This window comes from Astatotilapia calliptera, chromosome 3, assembly GCF_900246225.1.
Source record: "Astatotilapia calliptera chromosome 3, fAstCal1.2, whole genome shotgun sequence".
NCBI classification, from domain to species: Eukaryota; Metazoa; Chordata; class Actinopteri; order Cichliformes; family Cichlidae; genus Astatotilapia; species Astatotilapia calliptera.
This window is the reverse complement of record NC_039304.1, coordinates 42,424,044-42,446,406: the sequence shown is the minus strand read 5'-3', so window position 1 is coordinate 42,446,406 and position 22,363 is coordinate 42,424,044. Positions and strand designations below refer to the sequence as shown.

The window sequence follows — 22,363 nt, the reverse complement described above, 5'->3', positions numbered from 1 at the left end:
GCCCAAAGCCGACTGTACTTCCTCAGGAGGCTGAGGTCTTTTAACATCTGCAGGAAGCTCCTGAGGATGTTTTACCAGTCAGTGGTTGCTGAAGTACTTTTCTAGGCTGTGGTGTGCTGGGGGAGCAGCACAGCAGAGAAGGACTCATCCAGGCTGGAGAAACTGATCAGGAAGGCTAGCTCTGTGGTCGGCATGAAGCTGGACACTCCGGTGACAGTGGCAGAGAAAAGGACACTAAAGAAACTGCTGGACATTATGAACAATGCTGGGCATCCTCTGCACACGGCCATAAACAACCAGAAGAGTCTGTTCAGTGACAGGTTGCTTCTCCCCAAGACAAGAACTAACAGACTTAAAAACTCCTTTGTCCCACACGCCATCAAACTGTTTAACTCCTCTCTGGAGGGGAGAGGGAGGGGAAACAGGAGGACAAAGGAGGGGGGAACAACTAAGCTGTAGTGCCTCTTCAACGGTGCAATAGACTCCATACTTGAAATGTGCAATTCACTTGTATTTTTTATTTTTATTCCTATTTATTCTATTTATCCCCTTCGTATATTTTATTTATATTTGTCTCTGTATTTATATATATGTGTGTGTGTGTGTATATAATATTCTGTAACTGTAACTTCTGTCGGTGCTGTCCTTTTGGAAACCGAATTTCCCAGATGAACCCACCCGAGGGATTAATAGAGTTTTATCTTATCTTAAACAAAAACTCTGATCACAACAGTAGCAGTGATGATGACGCTGGTACAGTTTAACTCGGAAACTTAGTCTGTTTACACAAACTGAGAAAAGAGGTTGTAACTGAAATAATGCACTAAGATTGAGTGTATCATAAGATATGAAGTCCAAGCTTTACCTTTGAATTGGATACAATTATGGCAGCCATAACAAATAAAAGAGGCACTGGACTCAAGATTAGTTTCAAACCAAGTCACGACTAAAACATCAGAAGTGCTGTGAAACAGAATTTGCCCCATCCTAATTTCTTTTTGATCATTTGTTACATGTTGTTTTTGTTTGTGTGTTGCTAGTAATACTGACTCAAGCTTTCCAAAACTGCGGTTCAGGGCAATTAACTTTTCATATAGGGGCAAAAGTCCTCACGCTGATGTGAAAGACTCATTGAAATTTATTGCAAATGTAGTTCTTGTTGCCATGTGTGACAGAGCCAATTATGTAAAGGCGCAGGGTAGGTTTGGTTAGCTTTTTCCCCACCTTAAAAAAAGGAAATCATCACTTACAAACCTCTTTTTGTATTTAATCAGCATCTCTTTCTCTAATATTAAAATTTGTTTGATGATCTATAACATACAATTATGAGAAATATGCAAAACAAATAGAAACCCTAACCCTTGGTGGATTAGTGTAGTACAGATGAATAACAGATGTGTAATTTTATCAAAATTCACAGAGTGCTTCACATCTGCCCTCTCTGATTGTTTGGAAACACTTTGCATATTTAATGAATATTTGAAAGTTTTACATCTGAAGGTAAAATATGGTTTTGTTCCCTGTGATTAAATCTGAGCATCAGTACAGTGTTGTCCTGATGGAGGTGTCATTAACAGCAGCCAGTATGATCCAGGCTTTAGCTGCTGGGTTTCTTTGTGACCTCTCAGACTGTTTAACAGATCAGACACAAAGACATGAGAATCAGAGACAGAGCAGCTCTGTTCTTTAAAGACAAACATGAACCCACTCAGGTCACACTTTCCCCAGAGATATGAGCATCACTGTCCTCAAACAGCAAACGACTGAGTCTAATATTTTTACCTTTGTTGTTTCATTGTTTTCTTTTTAATGAATCTTTGTAAAAATCTAAGGATGTTTCAGGTCATATTTATCCAGGAAAACACAAACATCTAAAGAAGCTCATGACAGGTCTCTGACCTAGTTTGTCCAGGTTCAGCACTGAAGTCTGGAGGTTGAGGTTTGGACCTGTCACTCCTCATAGATGGACAGCTGGCTCCTGCAGACTCTGCTCTGTTCTCCTCGTCCTCCATCATCATCTTCTTGCGGACTTCAGTCAGTCTGAGAGGTAAACCACAAACACTCAGTGAGTTCACATTAACAGAAGTAACTGAATTAAAGTCGCTGACCTCTGACCTGTCATGTAACCTAAAAACCAGGTCACATGGTCCACATCAGGGATCACAGAAACCTGATCTTACCTGCAGAACATTAGGAACAGCTCTGAGTCAGATGCAGTCAGCTCTCTGCAAACTCCAACCTCCGTATAAAACTATATTAAAAGCTCTTTTATGGCCATGCAGACACTTTAAGATCACATGATGTTCACACATGATTTCTGTGACTGTCGTAGTTTAACATGTTAACTCCGTACATGTAACATTCATGTTGATGCAGATCTCAGCTCCACATCAGCTCTGCTGAATAGTCTAAAGTTTCTCTGACACAATGAATTCAAACAGTCTGAGGAAACAAGGATGAACTTAAAGCTCTGACTTTATTGCTAGAGACGTATGAATCAAATGTTTAATCCACATTTGGACTATTTTGTCTCCTCAGTTTGAGCTGAAGAGATTTTTTTTTTGTTGAAGTGCTCAAAATCTATGTTTCCTTTTAATAATGTTTATTTCCCTCGTGTCTTTAAGAGCTCTTATCATTAACTTAGCGTTAGCGCTCTGCAGGTCTCTGCTGTGTAAATACTAATCACAGTGACAGTAAAGGAGGTAAAGGCCATAAATAAACACTGCAGCTGAGCTGTGACGTCATCACGTAGGCTGCGATCTCGGAGTCTGCGGACTCTGGCTGTGTCCCAATTAAGAGACTGCACGCTTGAAGTACGCATTCCAAGTGCGGTTACGTCACCGCCACGCGACGACGGCTGTCCCAATTCGAAGTGTGCTTCAAATGCATACTCCAAATGCGCCGTCGATCTCCCCAAATATCAAGCGTGGTCCGGTGCACGCTTCGTGGTCCCATATATTCATAGCGCGGCGGTGGGTGCCGCAAAATACGGCAGAAGGGAGCGGCCGAAGTGGTTGTTTTTTTCTTTTTCCAAACTTTATTGAAATCATAACGCGAACAGTCAGTCATTCCAGTTCAGTTTGTACAGTAGACATACAAGGCAAATAAGAGTGACAATATACAGCACAATGAAATAAGAAGGATAAATAAATAAAGGAGAAAAAAAAAGAAAAAAGGGGGAATGTGACAGACTTCATAACAACTTTGTACTTGAAAGTTGTGACAGCTCATTCGCTAAACATTTCTGAATGAATTTCAATCAATGATAAACCTTTTTTATTGGAAGTTAATTTAAGAGAGTTTAAGTAATATTCAATTTCAATCAAAAACAAATTAAATGATGGGGTTGAGTTTTGAAATTTACATTTATGTATGTGGAACTTCCCTAATAAGATGGAGCGGCCGAAGAGTGACTGTCAAAAGTACTGAATATGACGTCACTTATTTATGTGCGAATGTTTAATAATTAAAGTCAGTCATATATCCACAAACACAACAAGCTTAAAGTAAGTGATACAGTGGGGCAAAAAAGTATTTAGTCAGCAAAAGAATTGTGCAAGTTCCCCCACTTAAAATGATGACAGAGGTCAGTAATTTGCACCAGAGGTACACTTCAACTGTGAGAGACAGAATGTGAAAAAAATATCCATGAATTCACATGGTAGGATTTGTAAAGAATTTATTCGTAAATTAGGGTGGAAAATAAGTATTTGGTCACCTCAAACATGGAAAATCTCTGGCTCTCACAGACCTGTGACGTCTTCTGTAAGACGCTTTTCTGTCCCCCACTCGTTACCTGTATGAATGGCACCTGTTTGAACTCATCATCTGTATAAAAGACACCTGTCCACAGCCTCAAACAGTCAGACTCCAAACTCCGCCATGGCCAAGACCAAAGAGCTTTCGAAGGACACCAGGAAAAGTATTGTAGACCTGCACCAGACTGGGAAGAGTGAATCTACAATAGGCAAGCAGCTTGGTGTGAAAAAATCAACTGTGGGAGCAATCATCAGAAAATGGAAGACATACAAGACCACTGATAATCTCCCACCATCTGGGGCTCCACGCAAGATCTCATCCCGTGGGGTCAAAATGATCATGAGAATGGTGAGCAAAGATCCCAGAACCACACGGGGGGACCTGGTGAATGACCTGCAGAGAGCTGGGACCAAAGTAACAAAGGTCACCATCAGTAACACACTACAACGGCAGGGAATCAAATCCCGCAGTGCCAGACGTGTTCCGCTGCTGAAGCCAGTGCATGTCCAGGCCCGTCTGAAGTTTGCCAGAGAGCACATGGATGATACAGCAGAGGATTGGGAGAATGTCATGTGGTCAGATGAAACCAAACTAGAACTTTTTGGTATAAACTCAACTCGTCGTGTTTGGAGGAAGAAGAATACTGAGTTGCATCCCAAGAACACCATACCTACTGTGAAGCATGGGGGTGGAAACATCATGCTATGGGGCTGTTTTTCTGCCAAGGGGACAGGACGACTGATCCGTGTTAAGGACAGAATGAATGAGGCCATGTATCGTGAGATTTTGAGCCAAAACCTCCTTCCATCAGTGAGAACTTTGAAGATGAAACGAGGCTGGGTCTTCCAACATGACAATGATCCAAAACACACCGCCCGGGCAACAAAGGAGTGGCTCTGTAAGAAGCATTTGAAAGTCCTGGAGTGGCCTAGCCAGTCTCCAGACCTCAACCCCATAGAAAATCTGTGGCGGGAGTTGAAAGTCCGTGTTGCTCGGCGACAGCCCCAAAACATCACTGCTCTCGAGAAGATCTGCATGGAGGAATGGGCCAAAATACCAGCTACTGTGTGTGCAAACCTGGGCCCTGTGCTTCGTACGTCGCTTACTACATCCAAGATCAAATGAAACATCCAAGACCAAATCATCGCGCTAACTCTGAGCTCGCTATTCCGGTTCCCCGAACACACCTGTTGTTGACGATTAGTATAGCTGGATGAAGTAATGTGCGATCACTGGGTGCCGTAAAAGGGGATACGCATCGATAGCAGAAACAGTGATCGGCAACCCGCTGATTGGTTGGCGAAAATGGCGAAGGGGCGCGCTCGGTATTTTTCGGCAGCAGAGCATGAACTCTTGAGTGAGGGATTTCAGGAGTTTCAGAGTTTAATTAAAACGCAAGGGAACACTGCAAAGGCTGCAAAAGCAAGGAGAGAGGGCTGGCAGAAAGTTGCTGACAAATCAAACTCGTAAGTAATCCAATAATAACAATAATAATGGAGTGGATTTATATAGCGCTTTTCAAGGCACCCAAAGCGCTTTACAATGCCACTATTCATTCACTCCCACATTCACACACTGGTGGAGGCAAGCTACGGTTGTAGCCACAGCTGCCCTGGGGCAGACTGACAGAAGCCAGGCTGCCATATTGCGCCATCGGCCCCTCTGGCCAACACCAGTAGGCGGTAGGGTAGATTTATCATATCACACTATATTATCCAATATTATATTACATTATATTATATTATAATATGTTATATTATATCCCCTTTCACATTAGAGCCACAACAGGACCCACTAGAACATGGGAACAAGTAAAAGTGAAATATAAGAATATTCTACAGAATGGTAATATTTATCACTTATATTGCTTGTCGTCTCTTGGAAAGAGACCCTGGAATACTCTGTTTGTTTGTTCATAACAGCAACCAAGAAAAGGGCAGAGCAAAAAAAAAAGACAGGTGGTGGTCCTGCACCCCCTCGTCAACAAGTTGGTTAAGTGAATAATACCCTCACGGGAAAATCGATATCTCTCTATGAGCACACTGTCGCGCTGAGCTAAAGGATCCTGTCTGTCCCGCAATATACGCTGAATTCTGAGGACTCTCCTTATCAATCTTGCACCTTCCGCAATGGGTTGCTCGCGTAAACGGACAGGATATGACTGCGACAGACTTCCCAAATCCACCTTCGCTTTTATAGCCGTGGTCTCTCATCTTGATTACACGAAGTAATTTACAATTACTACTCTGAAATATGAATTACATCTGTAATAATCACATACATGTAATAGAATGATTAATAGTACATTTCCCTTTTTTAGGGAATGACCTGTATGTATCTGTGTGACATCAATAAAAGGATCAAGTGCTGCATTATCTTTAGTTACATTGATGTTATTTATTTATGGTGAAACAATGGTGGAATATCGCTGTTGCTTTCGTATGAATGACGCGGACATACCTGCGTGGCCGCGATCTAATCCTGTTTACATAAAGTAAACCTGCTCCCCAGCAGGTTTGCGCTTACGGCTCTGTTGCTATGACAGCAAGTCCCGGATGGGCTTCGGGGAACCGAACGATCCAGGATCACGCGAAATCGTCAACAATCTCATCCAGCTAACTCACTTAGCGCGGTACGAAGAACAGGCCCCTGGTAAAGACCTATAGTAAACGTTTGACCTCTGTTATTGCCAACAAAGGTTATGTTACAAAGTATTGAGTTGCATTTTTGTTATTGACCAAATACTTATTTTCCACCCTGATTTACGAATAAATTCTTTACAAATCCTACCATGTGGATTCATGGATTTTTTTTTTCACATTCTGTCTCTCACAGTTGAAGTGTACCTCTGGTGCAAATTACTGACCTCTGTCATCATTTTAGGTGGGGGAACTTGCACAATCGGTGGCTGACTAAATACTTTTTTGCCCCACTGTATATATACATATATATACATATATATCATAATAATCTGACAATACTATAATATTGGCCATATTATATTTACATTGCCACAGTGAGATGACTTTGGTCTCATGAGCAGCATTAACTAATTGTTATTTACTAACTAATCTTAAATAACTGTTCAGCACAGAAATGAAGCCCAACAATCATGTTTACAGTCCCGTGGTCTCAGCCTCAGATACTCAACTAATCAAAGTGATGTCATGACAAAAATGAATGACTAACAAAACATTTTTCTCCTTCATTTCTGTCACACAAAGCTGTATGTAAGGTGTCTCGCGGTTAGTATCATGGTTGCTAGGCAACCTAAACAGCGCCGGTTGTTCAGTGATGACGCGACGAATCCTACTTCCGGGTCTAAAGTAGTCTGCGTTTAATATGGCTTTTGTGTTGTTAACATGTTTAATGTTTTGTATTTTCTTCTATTTGATCTCAAAAAGCTCCTAAAACAGTCAGTGATCACTGTTGACCTCCCTCGGCTTTTATTACCGCTAATCATTTATTTAAGCTCAGTTTTTAAAACCTTAGGATGTAACTACAGCCCAGCCCATGCAGCAGTATATGAATGACTAACCTCGTATTGTGGATGGATTATCTCAGTTGTTCTCCTGGCTGAAGTTTGGTCCTTTTACAGCATCCTGCCATGCGATTACATTTGTTCCTGACCACCGAGAACACTCACGTTAACTTTTATCGCGTGGAAAAAAGGTTAGCTTGTTTATATTATGCTAACATAGCTGTGTCGCTAGCGGTCACGTAGCACATCATTATATACCAGCTAGCCCAACTTCAGTAACCCTACAAACGTCACTGCTGTTTAGTTTCCTGTCTTCATTTATGCTGGAAGTGATAGCAGAGCTGTACGTTTGAATTTGTTTCCAAATCCCCGCAGTCAGGACATGCTATATTGTATTTAGATAGAAGCTAGCGAGCTAACTCCCTGCTAACTTCTAACTCCGTTAAATGTCATAAATTCCGTTTTCATGGATGCCTGGATGTTAAACTCAATTGTTACACCTGGTAGAGCAGAACGCTGATCATTTTATTAAAGATGAAAGACTTTAGACAGTTTTTCAACTCTCAGTAATGCCATAGCGTCCCATTTCACAAGCCTCTCACTTCCGCACTTATAGTACGCACCGTACGTAGTACGCGTAGTGCGCGTAGTTCAAGCGTGCAGTCTCTTAATTGGGACTCAGCCTCTGAGTGAACTCAAAGTACAAACTATAAGTACACAAACAAGAACGTAGCTCAGAGTGGCGGACACACTCGGCCTCATTGGTCCAGCTGTGAGTCCGTTACCGTGAACTATGGAGCGGCAGATTTGTGCTGTTTGTGCAGGAACTCAGCTGCACACAGCTGATGTTAGCCAGGAAAACATTACACACTGACTTTGATGGAGAGAACGGAAATGAAACATGAGCTGAACAAACAGTAAAGTTCCTAAAGACAAACTTTTAAAGGAGGAAACAAAGCAAACTTACAGTTTCTTCACACACACCAACAACAAGTTCCACACCTGGACAATAAACACGAAAAAACAGGTGAGCTGCTTCCTGGCAGGAGGCGGGATTCCACCGGAAGCAGAACAGGTGGGAGGGGGGGGGGTGCAGATTTTCACAATAAGAGCACTTAGAAAAAATTCAGTTAATCTCAAAATGGCATCAACAACTCTGTGCTATTTCTTTCTCAGAGCAGATTCGGGCATTACTCAAATAATAAAGGCTTTTTTTTAAAAAAAATATTATACTTTTCATTAGTCTCCAGTTTTATGATTATAAGGCTAAAAATCAACATGAATTTGGTTCTAATCAAAGAAGCTCCTTTAATGTCTGTCATAAAAATCCTCACACAGACTTAAAAAGGCGACATTAATGTTAAAATAAATGAATGAAACTTCAGCTGAGAGCTTAATGGAGTCACCATAAGCAGTTCATAGTAGTCACAGCTCTTAATTATTCAGCTTTTCATGAACTAAAGTCATGGTGTGTCAAAGTTTGTGTGAGAAGCTACTTTATGGACAGCTGTAGAACACATCATTATTATTTCTTCATAAATTAAACACACAAGTTTGTCTGTAGATGATTTAAAGTGTGTCATTGTGCAGTTAAAGCTGTTTGTTTGACGCCTTGACCTCCTGTGAAACCAGCTATGAATGAAAAAAAAGTTTCACTTTGGTACAAAATCAACATGTTAACATGAAAACCAGAGAGACTGCAGAACATCTGGAACATCTGCACTTTGACCCAAACTGCTATACTGAGAATATTGTCTACATATTACAGACATGAAGCAAACCTTTATTTTTATTTCTTACATGTTCATGGGTGGATGGACGTGTTGCTTCAATGTCCCACATCTTCTATTTAAATATGAACTGTGAACTACACATAATCATCTGTAAATGGTTTGAGGCACACTGATGCCACCTACAGGGCTGGTGGGGAACAGCAGTGATCTGAAATCATGTGAGATGTTAATGAGTGAGAAGTTAGATAAAAACGTACTTAATATAGCTGTAAGTGATAAAAGTTCATCTAAAACAAAAGATAAATCAATTGAGTCTTTGTAGAGTTCATCTGGTGCACACATGAATTATGTGATGAAAGCTTTATTTCACTGAATGTTTCATCAAAGCTCATTTCAACATGTTGAAGCCATGAATGAAAGAGAAGACTGAGAATGGATCACATGATGTTTAAGGTGTGTCATGAGCAGTGTTCGTCAAGGTACTTGAAAAAAATAGTCAATAACTAACTACTGATTACTTCTCCAAAAGAGTAATCCCGTTACTTTACTGATTACTTATTTTTAAAAGTAATTAATTACTTAGTTACTTAGTTTAAAAACACAATTTACAACCTGGACAGGTAATAAAGCAATAGATCCTTCAGCCCAATTCTACTTTTTCTGCATAATCCATCATACAAAACGTAATCAAAAGGAAAAGTCTCTTTTAAAAACTTGTTTTACTAGTTGTAATCTTTTAACTTCATGCATTTAACTTCATGCTAGCTAAGGGTAAACGTAAATTCAGTAAAATCATAATTCACGTCGGCAGTAATGACACCCGGTTACGCCAATCGGAGCTCACTAAAATCAATATTGAATCGGTGTGCAACTTTGCCAAAACAATGTCGGACTCTGTAGTTTTCTCTGGTCCCCTCCCCAATCAGACCAGGAGTGACATGTTTAGCCGCATGTTCTCCTTAAATTGCTGGCTGTCTGAGTGGTGTCCCAGAAACGATGTGGGCTTCATAGATAATTGGCAAACCTTCTGGAGGAAACCTGGTCTTGTTAGGAGAGACGGCATCCATCCCACTTTGGATGGAGCAGCTCTCATTTCTAGAAATATGGACAAATTTATTAAACCCCCCAAAATATGACTATCCAGAGTTGGGACCAGGAAGCAGAGTTGCAGTCTTACACGCCTCTCTGCAGCTTCTCTCCTCCTGCTACCCCCCCCAAAAACCCATCTCCATAGAGACTGTGTCAGCTTCCAAAAAGACAAAAAACAAACTAAAAACCAGCAATAAACAATTACAAAGAAAGAACAATACAGTATCCACACCTGAACCAAAGAGTAAAACAGTGAAATGTGGATTATTAAATATTAGGTCTCTCTCCTCCAAGTCTCTGTTAGTACATGACTTAATAATTGATCAACAAATTGATTTACTCTGCCTTACAGAAACCTGGTTGCAGCAGGATGATTATGTTAGTTTAAATGAATCAACACCCCCGAGTCATTCTAACTACCAGAAATCTCGAAGCACAGGCCGAGGGGTCGGTGTGGCAGCAATTTTTCACACCAGCCTATTAATTAATGAAAGACCAAGACAGACTTGTAATTCATTTGAAAGCCTGATGCTTAACATTGTTCACCCCAGCTGTGAAACTCAGAAACCAGTCTTACTTGTTATCATCTATCGTCCACCTGGGCCTTACACAGAGTTTCTGTCTGATTTCTCAGACTTTATATCTAATTTAGTTCTGAGCTCAGATAAAATAATTATTGTGGGTGATTTTAACATCCATGTAGATGCTAAAAATGACAGCCTCAACATGGCATTTAGTCTGTTATTAGACTGAATTGGCTTCTCTCAAAATGTAAAAGAACCCACCCACCATTTTAATCACACTCTAGATCTTGTTTTAACATATGGCATCGAACCAGAACATTTAACAGTGTTTCCTGAAAACCCTCTCCTGTCTGATCATTTCCTGATAACATTTACATTTACAATAATCGATTACACAGCAGTGGAGAGTAGACTTTATCAAAGTAGATGTCTTTCTGAAAGTGCTGTAACTAAGTTGAAGAATATAATCCACCCACTGTTATCATCTCCAATGCCCTGTACCAACACAGAGCAGAGCAGCTATCTGAACGCTACCCCAACAGAGGTCGATTATCTTGTTAATAATTTCACCTCCTCACTACGTACGACTCTGGATACTGTAGCTCCTGTGAAAACTAAGGCCTCAAATCAGAAGTACCTGACTCCGTGGTATAATTCTCAAACACGTACCCTAAAGCAGATGACTCGTAAGCTGGAGAGGAAATGGTTTGTCACAAATTTAGAGGATCATCATTTAGCCTGGAGAAATAGTTTGCTGCTTTATAAGAAAGCCCTCCGCAAAGCCAGAACATCTTACTATTCATCACTGATTGAAGAAAATAAGAACAACCCCAGGTTTCTCTTCAGCACTGTAGCCAGGCTGACAAAAAGTCAGAGCTCTTTTGAGCCAACCATCCCTTTAACGTTAACTAGTAATGACTTCGTGAACTTCTTCACAACTAAAATTTTTATCATTAGAGAAAAAAATACCAATAATAATCCCACAGATGTAATATTATCTACAGCTACTTTTAGTACCATTGGTATTAATTTAGACTCTTTTTCTCCAATTGATCTTTCTGCGTTAAGTTCAGTAATTACTTCTTCCAAACCATCAACGTGTCTTTTAGACCCCATTCCTACAAAACTGCTCAAAGAAGTCCTGCCATTAATTAATTCTTCGATCTTAAATATGATCAACCTATCGCTAATGATTGGCTATGTACCACAGGCCTTCAAGCTGGCTGTAGTTAAACCTTTACTCAAAAAGCATCTCTAGACCCAGCAGTCTTAGCTAATTATAGGCCAATCTCCAACCTTCCTTTCATATCAAAAATCCTTGAAAGAGTAGTTGTCAAACAGCTAACAGATCACCTGTAGAGGAATGGTTTATTTGAAGAGTTTCAGTCAGGTTTCCGAGTTCATCCCAGCACAGAAACAGCTTTAGTGAAGGTTACAAATGATCTTCTTATGGCCTCTGACAGTGGACTCATCTCTGTGCTTGTCCTGCTAGACCTCAGTGCTGCGTTCGATACTGTTTGACCATAATATCCTATTAGAGCGATTAGAACATGCTGTAGGTATTACAGGTACTGTGCTGCAGTGGTTTGTATCATATCTATCTAATAGACTCCAATGTGTACATGTAAATGGAGAGTCCTCTTCACACACTGAGGTTAATTATGGAGTTCCACAGGGTTCAGTGCTAGGACCAATTCTGTTTACATTATACATGCTTCCCTTAGGCAGTATCATTAGAAGACATAGCATACATTTTCACTGCTATGAAGATGACACCGAGCTCTATCTATCCATGAAGCCAGATAACACACACCAATTAGTTAAACTGCAGGAATGTCTTAAAGACATAAAGACCTGGATGGCCGCTAACTTTCTGCTTCTTAGTTCAGATAAAACTGAGGTTATTGTACTCGGCCCTGAAAATCTTAGAAATATGGTATCTAACCAGACTTTTACTCTGGATGGCATTACCTTGGCCTCCAGTAACACTGTGAGGAACCTTGGAGTCATTTTTGACCAGGACATGTCCTTCAGAATCAGAATCAGAATCGTGTTTATTGGCCAAGTATATGTGGAGACACATACAGGGAATTTGGTTCCGGTAGATGGTGGCTCTCAAGCACAGCCATGTAAATCTCACACACACACACACACACACACACACACACACACACACACACACACACACACACACACACACACACACACACACACACACACACACACACACACACACACACACACAAGTGTCTATATATACACATTACACATACATACACAAAGCTGTGTAAACCAACTATAAATAACGAATCTAAACTTATATACATAAAATACAGAAATGAATGAGGTGGAATGAATACTACAGAATGTACATAAGGTGCAGTTGCAGTCTGGCAGTGGGAGCAGTGTGACAGGTCAACTGTTAAGAAGGGAGATGGCGAGGGGAAAGAAACTGTTCCTGTGTCGGGTGGTCCTGGTCTGCAGGCTTCTGTACCGTCTGCCAGAGGGCAGCAGATCAAAAAGTCTGTGTGCAGGGTGTGAGGGGTCTGTGATGATTTTCCCTGCCCGTTTCCTGGTTCTTGAGAGGTACAGATCCTGGATGGAGGGCAGGGGGGCGCTGATGATCCTTTCTGCTGCCCGTACAGTCCGCTGCAGTCTGCTCCTGTCCTGTTTAGTGGCTGCTCCATACCAGACTGTGATGGAGGAGCACAGGACAGACTCAATGACCGCAGTGTAGAACTGGATCAGCAGCTCCTGTGGAAGACTGTACTTCCCCAGTTGTCAAGTACATCCTCTGCTGGGTCTTTTTGAGGATGGAGTTGATGTTGGTCTCCCACTTCAGGTCCTGGGAGATGGTTGTACCCAGGAACTTGAAGGTCTTCACAGTTGACACAGGGCTGTCTGATATGGTGAGGGGGAGTAGAGTTGAGGGATGTCTCCTGAAGTCCACTGTCATCTCTAGAGGGAGTTGTAGAGGGAGAACAGTAGTGGTGAGAGGACACATCCTTGAGGGGCACCAATACTGAGGGACCGGGTTTCAGAGGTGATCTCCCCCAGCTTCACTTGTTGCTTTCTGTCTGTCAGGAAGCTGGTGATCCACTGACAGGTAGCTGGTGACACGCTGAGCTGGGAGAGTTTGGAGGAAAGAAGTTCAGGCACAATGGTGTTAAAAGCCGAACTAAAGTCCACAAACAGGACCCTGGCATAAGTTTCCGGGCGGTCAAGGTGTTGCAGGATGTAATGCAGCCCCATGTTCACTGCATCATCCACCGACCTGTTTGCCCGGTAGGCAAACTGCAGAGGGTCCAGCTGGTGGCCTGTAATGTCTTTCAGATGGGCTAACACCAGTCGTTCGAAGGATTTCATGACCACAGACGTCAAGGCGACAGGTCTGTAGTCATTCAGTCCTGTGATGGTGGGTTTCTTGGGAACAGGGATGATGGTGGAGCGTTTGAAGCAGGAGGGAACTTCACACAGCTCCAGGGATCTGTTGAAGATGCGAGTAAAGATGGGAGCCAGCTGTTCAGCACAGGTTTTGAGGCAGGAGGGTGAGACGCCGTCTGGTCCGGGGGCTTTCCTGGGCTTCTGTTTCTGGAATAGTCGGCTCACATCCTCAGTGTGTATTCTTAGTTTCAGGGAGGAGGAAAGGGGGGTGAGAGGTGTGGTGGAGGTCGTTGAGTCTGGATTGGAGAGGGTGGTGGTGGTCGTTGAGTCTGGATTGGGGAGGGTGGGGGTGGTCGTTGAGTCTTGATTGGGGAGGGGGAGGGTGAAGGGGGGAGAGGTGGAAGGTGTGTTGGGGGTCAATGTCTGAAGCAATGTCCCTGGGGAGGGGAGGGTGAGGCGTGGGAGTCTGTCCGTCTCAAACCTGCAATAGAAAGTGTTTAACTCGTTGGCCAGGTCTTTGTTTGCTTCAATAGTGGGTGGGGGGTGTCTGTAGCTGGTGATTTCCTGCAGGCCCCTCCACACTGATGCAGGGTCGTTGGCTGAGAGCCGTTCTTCCAGCTTCTGGGAGTAGATGCTTTTAGCTGCTTTGATCTCCTTGGTCAGTGTGTTCCTGGCTTGCTTGTACAGGACCCTATCACCACTTCTGTAGGCGTCCTCCTTGGCCTTACGAAGATGTTGGAGTTTAGGAGTGAACCATGGTTTATTGTTGTTGTATGTGCAAAAGGTCTTTGTTGGCACACACACGTCTTCACAGAAACTGATGTATGATGTCACAGTGTCCGTGAGCTCATCTAGGTTCTCAGATGCAGCTTCAAAAACAGTCCAATCAGTGGAGTCAAAACAGTCCTGCAGTTCCTGCTTTGCTGCGTTAGTCCACTTCTTCACAGTTTTGACTACAGGCTTGGCACGTTTGAGTTTTTGCCTATAAACTGGAATAAGATGGACCATGCAGTGATCAGAATGTCCCAAAGCTGCCCGGGGCACAGAGCGATAGGCATCTTTTCAACGCACATATAAAACAAATATGTAAGAATGCTTTCTTCCATTTGCGCAACATCTCTAAAATTAGAAATATCCTGAGAGATTTATGAGATGACAACGACTCAGGTCAAGAAATGTCATTACTTCCAGGCTCGACTACTGTAATTCATTATTATCAGGATGTCCTAAAAACTCGCTGAAAAGCCTTCAGCTAATCGAAAATGCTGCAGCAAGAGTACTGACAGGGACTAGAAAGAGAGAGCATATTTCTCCTGTTTTGGCTTCCCTTCATTGGCTTCCAGTTAAATCCAGAATTGAATTCAAAATCCTGCTCCTCACATACAAGGTCTCAAATAATCAGGCCCCATCATAGCTGGATTGGCCATCGGGCATACCAGGCATTTGCCCGGTGGGCCGCTGGCAATTTTTTGTTTTTATGGGCCGATGGATTTTTTTTTTTTTAGGAAGGGTATATATAATGAAAGGTGTTGGATTGGCCAATTGGTCATGATCGTCTCTGGGCTGGACCAATTACAGCCGAGGAGGCCGGATGCACCCTCCCCCTTGTTTAGCAATCACGTGATTTTTGCGCATTGCATGCCGGGAACTAGTGGCAAAACAATCCAAGTACCGCATCAAATGCAAGCATTTGCAGCACCGCAAAACGTTCATTCTCCGGTTCCAATACCTTCTTGTTTTTTATTTGCCGCACAAAAAAGGAATGTACAAAACAAAAGGAGAACAATGCCGGTCCATACAAAGACAGACTCGACGAAAAGACAAAGAAAAGATACGAGGAAAAAATCAAAGGAGTGAAAGGGTCAGACCACACAGAGTGGACAAAAGACGTTAGCGTGCTGCCCAACTTTCACCACGCTCAGATTTATAATTATACAGTTCTTGGAGTGAGTGCATACACTCATGAAGTTTAGTAACTTCAGGTCACTGCAACAAGCCCAGGTACAGTTTACTGACGGATGGGTACAGGACCTTGAAATGCACCGTGTAGAGTGAAAGACCATCATACGAACAAAGGTAAGTTTACCAGTCTCACAAATCGTCGTCATAAATACACATCATCATCATCATCATCATCATCGTTTATTTGTATAGCACTTTAAGAACACACCAGACAGACCAAAGTGCTGAACAACACAGATCAAAACAACAACCAAATTAAAAATACCATAAAATCATTACAAACAATAAAATAAATAAGAAGGTGTCAGTTTCCTACAGAGTTAAAAGCCAGGGAATAAAAATAGGTTTTCAATCTGGACTTAAAGACCTGCACTGATGACGCTTGTCTAATTTGGAGGGGAAGGTTATTCCAGAGCATCGGAGCCGCAATTGAAAAGGCACGGTCTCCTCTGCATTTCAGCCGCGACTTAGGGACCGACAGCAGCAGCTGCTCAGCTGAACGGAGCGAGCGAGGAGGAACATGTGACTTCAGCAAGTCAGTTAAGTACACAGGAGCCAGACCATTTAAAGATTTAAAAACCAATAAAAGGACCTTAAAACGAACCCTAAAATCAATGGGAAGCCAATGCAAGGAAGCCAGAACCGGAGTGATGTGATCGAATTTCCTACTACCGGTTAAAAATCGCGCCGCCGCGTTTTGCACTAACTGCAGGCGTGACAAGGTGCCCGACCCGACCCCTATTAAAAGGGAATTACAATAGTCCAGACGTGAGGTGATAAAAGCATGAATAAGAGTTTCCAAATTGGGTTTGGAAAGGAAAGGCTTAACCTTCGACAGGCGTCTGAGGTGATAAAAAGCTGATTTTACCACCCCACTTACATGACCTTCAAAAGTAAGCGCAGAATCAAGTTTAACACCAAGATTAGTGACTGAACTTTTCAGATGAGAGGTCAAATCACCAAAATCAACATCCGGAGAATCAGTAGAACGATGCGGGCCATATAAAATTGCTTCCGTTTTGCGACCATTAAAATTCAAAAAATTATTTGCCATCCATAATTTAATATCGCTAAGACAGTCAAGCAGTGATTGACATGGGGAGGTATCCAAATGACTAAAAGGTAAGTAAAGCTGACAGTCATCGGCATACAAATGAAATGACACTCCGTGTTTACGAAAAATCGCACCAAGGGGGAGTAAATACAGCGAGAAAAGTAATGGCCCAAGGATAGATCCCTGGGGCACACCCCAAAGCAGAGGGGCCACAGAGGAAGCGGCCAACCCCAGCTTGACACAAAAACTCCTTTCGGAAAGATATGATTTTATCCATGACAATGCCAGATCAGAAATTCCCACACAGTGATGTAAGCGGGAGATCAGCAGGTCGTGGTCCACTGTGTCAAATGCAGCTGTCATATCCAATAAGACAAGCACAGCATATTTACCACGATCAGTAGCAACAAGAATGTCATTCATAACTTTAACAAGAGCTGTCTCCGTACTGTGAAAGGGCTTAAAACCAGATTGGAAAATTTCAGACAATTGCGAGTCGCTCAAATAATCCAACAGTTGGGTATGTACAATCCTCTCCAAGATCTTGCTTAAAAAGGGAAGTTTGGAGATAGGTCTAAAATTTGACATAGTAGAACTATCAAGGCCAGGTTTCTTAAGTAAGGGGTGTATGACTGCATGTTTAAACCCACTAGGAACTTGACCGGTTAACAGACTAGTATTGATAATTTTCAGGATATAAGGTCCAAGGATGGGAAATACTTTTTGGAGAAAGCGGGGAGTAACAACATCATTTGGGGAGCCACAGGGCTTAGCATGTAGCACCAACTCCTCTAAGTCACGCAGAGAAATCGGTGCAAAAGCAGGGAATAAGCTTGAGCAAGGAGAATGCATGGCCGGATCAACAATAGGTGGAATCAGAGGCCTCAGGCTAGCAATTTTGTCCACAAAAAAGGTGATAAACTTATTGCACATAGCCTCAGAGGACGGCAAAAGGTTGTAACCCTCCAAGTTAAGTACAGAATTAATCGTATTGTATAAAACACGAGGGTTATGAGAGTTGGCCGAAATAAGTTGAGAAAAGTAGGAGTGTTTATCGGCCTTAACTGCCCTCTGATAAGTTTTCCAACTAATCTTTAGGGCTTCCAGGGAGACATGCAATCTGTCTTTTTTCCACTGTCTTTCACATTTCCTACATTGTCTTCTAATAGCTCGGGTATGATCTGTTAACCAAGGATTAGTCTTTGATTTACATTTTCTTACTCTCAAAGGGGCAACAACATCAAGCACAGATTTACAAGCAAAATCAAAGGTCATCTGCAGTGGGCAACTCAGGGGCATAAGACATTAATTTGTCAAACAGTATAGAAAACCGTTCGGCAGAATCAGAGCCAAAGGCACGATAACATCGAGCAGGTGCAGTCTGATTTGCAAAAGCGTTAGAAGGAGCAATATCAAATAAGATAGGCATATGATCAGAAAATACTGCATCTTCAACCCGTACATTGCAAACAGATAAACCATGAGATAAAACTAAGTCCAGTGTGTGACCACGTTCTTGAGTGGCACCACTAACAAATTGGACAAAATTAAAAGAGTTCAGAAAGTCCTTGGCCAGGGGCTTCCCCGGACAGCAAACGTGAATATTAAAATCACCAAGCAGGAGGATCTGGTCATATCGTGATGCACAATCTGCAAGAAACTCGGAGAACTCTGATAAGAACACCTTGTTATATTTCGGCGGGCGATAAACAATCGCACATAACAACGAAGGCGAGTGGCCCAGTTTACATAAACAGAGTTCAAAGCTGGTGTAGCGAGACGAAGGGAAAAGCTGCTTCAAGTCCAAGTGAGCCTTAAAAACAACAGCAAGCCCTCCTCCGCGACCAGAAGCTCTCGGAACATTAAAAAAGGTACAGTCAGTGGGTACTAGTTCAATGAAAGCGCTTAACTCACCGGGAGATATCCAGGTTTCAGTCAAGAAGAGTAAATCCAGAACACGAGAGAGAAAAAAATCCTTCAATATGAAGGTCTTGTTGACCACCGACCTGGTATTTATTAGACCCAGCCTGAGAGGGACTGGGTCCAAAACTTCCGAGGTATTAGCAACCAGATCCACCGGTCGAAGATTTTTCTTGTCAACTCCGCGCCAGCGCATATGCCGTAGAGGAGAGAGTTTTGCTGGACCATTTTCGAAAGACCCAACAACAGGAACCAGCCAGGAGTCCACCGGATCCAAGGCACGCAATGGCACCAATAGTTGCGGACAAACGCGGCGGATGCAGCGGAGCTCATGGGGAAAATGAGCAATCCAGGATTTCAGCTTCACAAGACGACCTCCACGGTTACCCCGTCTCCTACGTCGCTTCCGCAGATCCGGTGACGGTGGTAGGGAACGCCAGTACGGTGGTATTGGTGACGGTGGTAGGGAACGCCAGTACGGTGGTATTGGTGACGGTGGTAGGGAACGCCAGTACGGTGGTATTGGTTCCAGATAGGGAGGAAAAAAGCCTTGGTTGTCATATTCAGGCCGGTCAGACATCCGGATGGATAAACCTATTTCCAATAATGTCTGGCGATCATAGGAAAAAGTACAACACACATGTAACACAAAGTTAACTAAAAACAATAAAACAAAACAAATAAAGGAGAGCGATAGACGGCGTGCCGAACACACAGGCGCCATCTTACCATCTCAAATACACATTCGTTAACCGTTTATTAATATAACCTTTGAGCTCAACGGTAATTAATTAGTAGTGGAAATAATTTCTGGTAGCATTACAGAAATGTAGCAATGACAATAATATTGTATGTTGTAATCGTACTGGGCAATTAGTGATACAAACCAACTGTTTTCTCCTGTGAATAAAAGTATATGTTTTTGTCAATGTACCATAATAACAGAAGCGAAACGTAATATTGTGTCAGGACAATTCACTATTTATGCACAATAAATAAAGGAGCATAGCGTGACAACTTCTGTTCAGTGCCAGACTTCCTTGTAACCTGTCACCAATTATGTTTAAAAAAAATGACATATTAACTACTACAAAACTCTGACCTTTGTGGGAATGCTTGGAGCAGACTAACTTGTGAGCTGGAGTGTTCTGGGACGTTATATTTGGTATATCCAGACCATCCGTCGGCTCTTACTTCAGAAACATGGCTTAAAAAATGTCTCTTCAACGACGTAATCCGATAAAAAAAATGATCTCTCTACCCGTCGGCTTCCCGTGGCTGTCATGCGACCGGCTATTGAAGTTAATAATACAACAGCTTCTTGCCATTTTTTGGGTTTCTTTTTATCGCTGTGTAACTGAGTTCAATTGAAAGCCTGCGTGCGCTAGTACCTCTTGCCACAAGTTCCCAGAATCCTTTGTGGTTTTACCCCTGAATGACGTCACATTTTCAATCTTTATCCTGGTGGGCCGGTCTGTAGTCAAAATGCCCGGGCCGATTTTTTTTCCCAGTCCAGCCTTGGGCCCCATCTTATCTTAATGACCTTGTAGTACCATATCACCCTATTAGAGCACTTTGCTCTCGCTCTGCAGGCCTACTTCTTGTTCCTAGAGTATTTAAAAGTAGAATGGGAGGCAGAGCCTTCAGTTTTCAGGCCCCTCTTCTGTGGAACCAGCTTCCAGTTTGGATTCAGGAGACAGACACTATCTCTACTTTCAAGATTAGGCTTAAAACTTTCCTTTTTGCTAAAGCATATAGTTAGGGCTGGACCAGGTGACCCTGAATCCTCCCTTAGTTATGCTGCAATAGATGTAGGCTGCCGGGGATTCCCATGATGCATTGAGTTTTTCCTTTCCAGTCACCTTTCTCACTCACTATGTATTAACAGACCTCTCTGCATTGAATCATATCTGTTATTAACCTCTGTCTCTCTTCCACAGCATGTCTTTATCCTGTCTTCCTTCTCTCACCCCAACCGGTCGCAGCAGATGGCCCCGCCCCTCCCTGAACCTGGTTCTGCCGAAGGTTTCTTCCTGTTAAAAGGGAGTTTTTCCTTCCCACTGTCGCCAAAGTGCTTGCTCATAGGGGGTCATATGATTGTTGGGTTTTTCTCTGTATCTATGAAGCGCCTTGAGGCGACTTTTGTTGTGATTTGGCGCTATATAAATAAAATTGAATTGAATTGAATTGAATTAGTTTCTGGTTTCCTTATCTGGCAAAGGATCTTCACTCCCGGGTAGGGATGGGTATCGTTTGGGTTTTATCTGATACCGGTGCCAAACCGGTACTTTTGAAACGGTGCTGGTGCTTAAATGGTGCTCAAACCGGTGCTTAAAGAATGGAGAACACAAAATTGGTCCACAAACCTCCCATGTTCAGCTGTTTTTTTGTAAAAAGATAACAATGTTAGCCTTTTCTGCAGCTATGGGGCATATATGGGATCACTCTTGGCTGGAAGCAGTGCTTAAACATTGGAAAAAAACACAAACTTTGTCCAAAAACCTCTCATGTTCAGCTGTTTTCCACTTTTTCTTTGGTCATTTTAGCCTTTTTGGCCAGGGTGAAGGGAGTATCTGCCATCAAACAAGAAGACAGCCGCATGTAGCTATGATGGTGTTTGCTAGTTCACCTTACATGCATTAATGTAATAACGTGGTTAGCCTACTCAACGTAAATTACACACGAACAACATTAAGCTACTCACGCAGAGAAGAACGGCTGCTACTGCCATCATCATCCTCATCATTTCTGCTACACTGGCAGGGCTAGGGGCCAGGACTCTCCTCTTTGGGTTTTTGGGGGATGCTCCGGGCCCGATAACAGGCAACCCACCCGCAGTAGATGTGCTCGGTGTGAGGTCTCGCAGCAAGCTATCAAATACGGCGCATTTCTCGGCTTTAAAAAACCCCCAAAAAAGACGCTATGCGTCGCCAGGTGTTTCATCGGATTTGAGGTGTTACCTCCTTTGACAGTATCACAGTATCAGCTTAAAGCACTTGTTGCAGGCTGCTGAGTTTGCATCTTTTGCTGTGAAGTACAGCCAGACTTTTGACCGCTTCGCCTTGGGCATTTTTAATCTGTAGCTCTACGTACCTGGTTCAAGGTTCAGGTTCAAGGTTCTTTATTTGTCACATGCATAGTTATACAAGTATAACACACAGTGAAATGTAGCCTGACACGCTCCTCGACATGTGCAAAAATTTTGGGGGGGGGGGGGGGGGGGTGTAGAGGAAGAACATTATATATATATATATAGTATATACACTGGGTGAATGTGCAGTAGTAGCAGCAAGCAGGTGAATTCTGTACATTAATATGAATAGACATCTGACTATTTTACAGGATAGACAATATAAACATATTTAAAATTAAAGGAATTTGAAATGTACATTGTGCCTTGGTTTAGAGTGTCTGGAAGAGAGTCCTGACTCAGTCAATTATAGATGATGTGAGAGGG

At 42.5% G+C, this 22,363-nt stretch overlaps 1 long non-coding RNA gene across 1 annotated transcript; it reads right to left on the bottom strand.

Annotated features, from left to right (window-relative positions):
- Positions 1-1,790: 1,790 nt before the first annotated feature.
- On the bottom strand, positions 1,791-8,280 carry LOC113010244 (uncharacterized). The gene is made up of 2 exons (XR_003270308.1): positions 8,208-8,280; positions 1,791-2,040 (listed from the first exon to the last, which is right to left on the bottom strand). It is a non-coding gene; the product is annotated as an uncharacterized LOC113010244 (long non-coding RNA).
- Positions 8,281-22,363: the final 14,083 nt, after the last annotated feature.